Source organism: Dipodomys spectabilis, unplaced genomic scaffold (assembly GCF_019054845.1).
Source record: "Dipodomys spectabilis isolate Male_0828 unplaced genomic scaffold, ASM1905484v1 ptg000147l, whole genome shotgun sequence".
In the NCBI taxonomy this organism is placed as follows: Eukaryota; Metazoa; Chordata; class Mammalia; order Rodentia; family Heteromyidae; genus Dipodomys; species Dipodomys spectabilis.
The window spans coordinates 8182080-8184724 of NW_024870824.1; positions in this window are offsets into that span (position 1 = coordinate 8182080).

Genomic DNA, 2645 nt, shown 5'->3' on the forward strand with positions numbered 1-2645 from the left:
AATCATAGGTCATCCCTTCTGTAATAGATTTTAGAAGTTTCTTCAGTTTTATGCATTTTGATTTGCATGTTGTACTCTAATTTGTTTTAAACATCTTTATCAAGGATATAATATGAAATGTCTTAATTACTGTGTAGTTTTACCAAAATATTAATGAAATTGCTATTATTTTGTGATAATTCTATTGTTACGTATGCAAAGTCAAATTTGTAGTCATTTGGAACGGCAAGCTAAGGGACTAAAAACAAACACCAGGACTTATATGTAGCTCTCTAGTGCACAAGCATGTACGAGGCATTGGGTCTCTTCCACAACAGAAGAAATATGGAAGAAAGCAATGAAGAACAAAGTTAATAAAACAAGGGACGGAGGAAAAGGAAAGAAAAGAATGAAGTAAGAGAAAAAACTTGGAGGGTGGGTTGAAAGGGCAGATATCATTATATACAGATTAAATAGCCAGACAGATGGATACATGGATAGCTAACATTATTTTTATACAGCATCAAAGCAGAGACAAAAACAAAAAATAATGATGAATTTGGAGGACACACATATTGTATCAATTGCACTAAACATTGCAAACATTTTCAAAATAAAGGTAAAAGTATGCTACACTTCCATATTCAGCACTAGAGAACTGTTTTATGTAGTATTTCAAAAAATACATTTTAGATGAAACAGTGATAATATTGTAAAAGGAGGAGTTTTCTATTGATCTGACTGTGGCATTACTATTACAGTGTGTTTACTTCATCTTTATTTCTTTAAATTTTTTACTTTGTATCATTTATCACTAAAATAGTACATATTTCATAGTCTCATTATAAGTACAATTACCCTACATTAGAAGACAAGTCAAAAACATAAAAAATTAAAATTATCTTGTTATAAAGATAATTATTTAGCTTCTCGTTCCTAATCATTGGCAAGAGTAAATACAGTTCTGAGTGTTGTGGTACATGCCTGTTACTTCAGCACTCAAGGCTGGAGTTTGAATAGCATAGCAGGATACTGAGGCCCTGTTTTCAAAACTGTGAAAACAGAGATTAGTGATGTAACTAGTAGTAAAGTGTTCATCTAGCAAGCATAAGGCCTTGAATTCCATTCCATACTTTGCAGTATAAATAAAAAGAGTCAGTATAGACACTGGGCCCTATACAACATTTCACATTTCCAGAATCCATTCCATTCAGAAAAACTTAATAACACTAATGCCTTCTGACTTCTCTCAGAAACCGACAAAGGAGGTATAAATCTTTATTTCTGGTTTATATTTGCCCCCAAATGTATACAGGGACAGTTCACTCGTGGATTATATAGATGTTGTTAACACAATGTACTATGGACACAGTTAGTGTGCATTCAAGTAATTGCTTCTATAAAATCAAATGTTATAAACTAGATGGTAATAAAATGGGCTTTTACTTACCGTTATGAAATAGCTAAAACCATTTTCAGTTTCCTTAGAAATTTTTCATGAAACTTTGAGTCTTGGTGTGTATTAAAACAAGTGTTTATTAGTAGAGTGCATTTCATTTAACTTGGTATTAAACTATAGTATCTTGAACAGTTAGATCCTCTTCATTTTTCAGACATGAGTTACAACTCTGCATGTGAAAGCCACTGGTTAAACCAATGAGTAGACACTGATGAAATAAGCATTTTTAGAATAACAATGTAGCAAAACTGTAAAAGAGAAGGACAAGAGCAATGTATCTTTATATTGCTCTTTAAATTTTAGGTCATCCTTTGCAACACTGAGACATACAAGACACTATGTTGAAAAGGAACTTTACAACTTGGGGGAAGTGGAGAGGGAGGAGTTGGGGAGGTGGGAAGAGAAGATAGTAGGGGAAAAACAAAGGAGGGGGTAACAATGCTTGATAGCAATTGTACTTAATAGCTTACTCATGTAACTGTATCCCCTCTGTACATTATTGTTACAATAAAAATGTAGATAAATATGTATTTTATTTTTTTGGCCAGTCATGGGGCCTAAACTCTGGCCCTGGGCCCTGTCCCTCAGCTCTTCAGCTCAAGGCTAGCCCTCTACCACTTGAGCCACAGCGTCACTTCCAGCTTTTTCTGCTTATGTGGTGCTGAGGAATCAAACCCAGGGCCTCATGCATGCAAGGCAAGCGCTCTACCACTGAGCCACCTTCCCACCCCAAAAATATATTTTAAAAACATAAAAAATTAAAACCAAGACATTGAAAAAAATTTAGGTTATCTTTCTCCCTCTAATCTGTAATGGATTTTAGGAGGTTCTGTAGTCACATGGGCTTTCATTTCTATTTTGTTCTCTCATCTGTTTTAAAAATCTTTATCAAGGATATAACTACCTGAAATACAATCTTCACTTGCTGTCTTATTTTTGCAAAAGTGTTAATGAAGCTGCTGTTGTGATAATGCTATTGTTATGTATGCAAAACAATATTTGTAGTCATGTGGAGTTATAAACTGAAATATTGAAAACAAAGATCATGACTATGTATGTAGCTGTCTATATCACTAACTAATACCTTGCCACAGTGCTGGATCCAAGAGTTTACCTGCTTCTATTTTTTCTTCTTTACTTCTAATGACATGTGAGGTGGGGAGGTAGGGGCATCAAGGAGAGCTCCAACTGTTCACAGAGTTGAGCA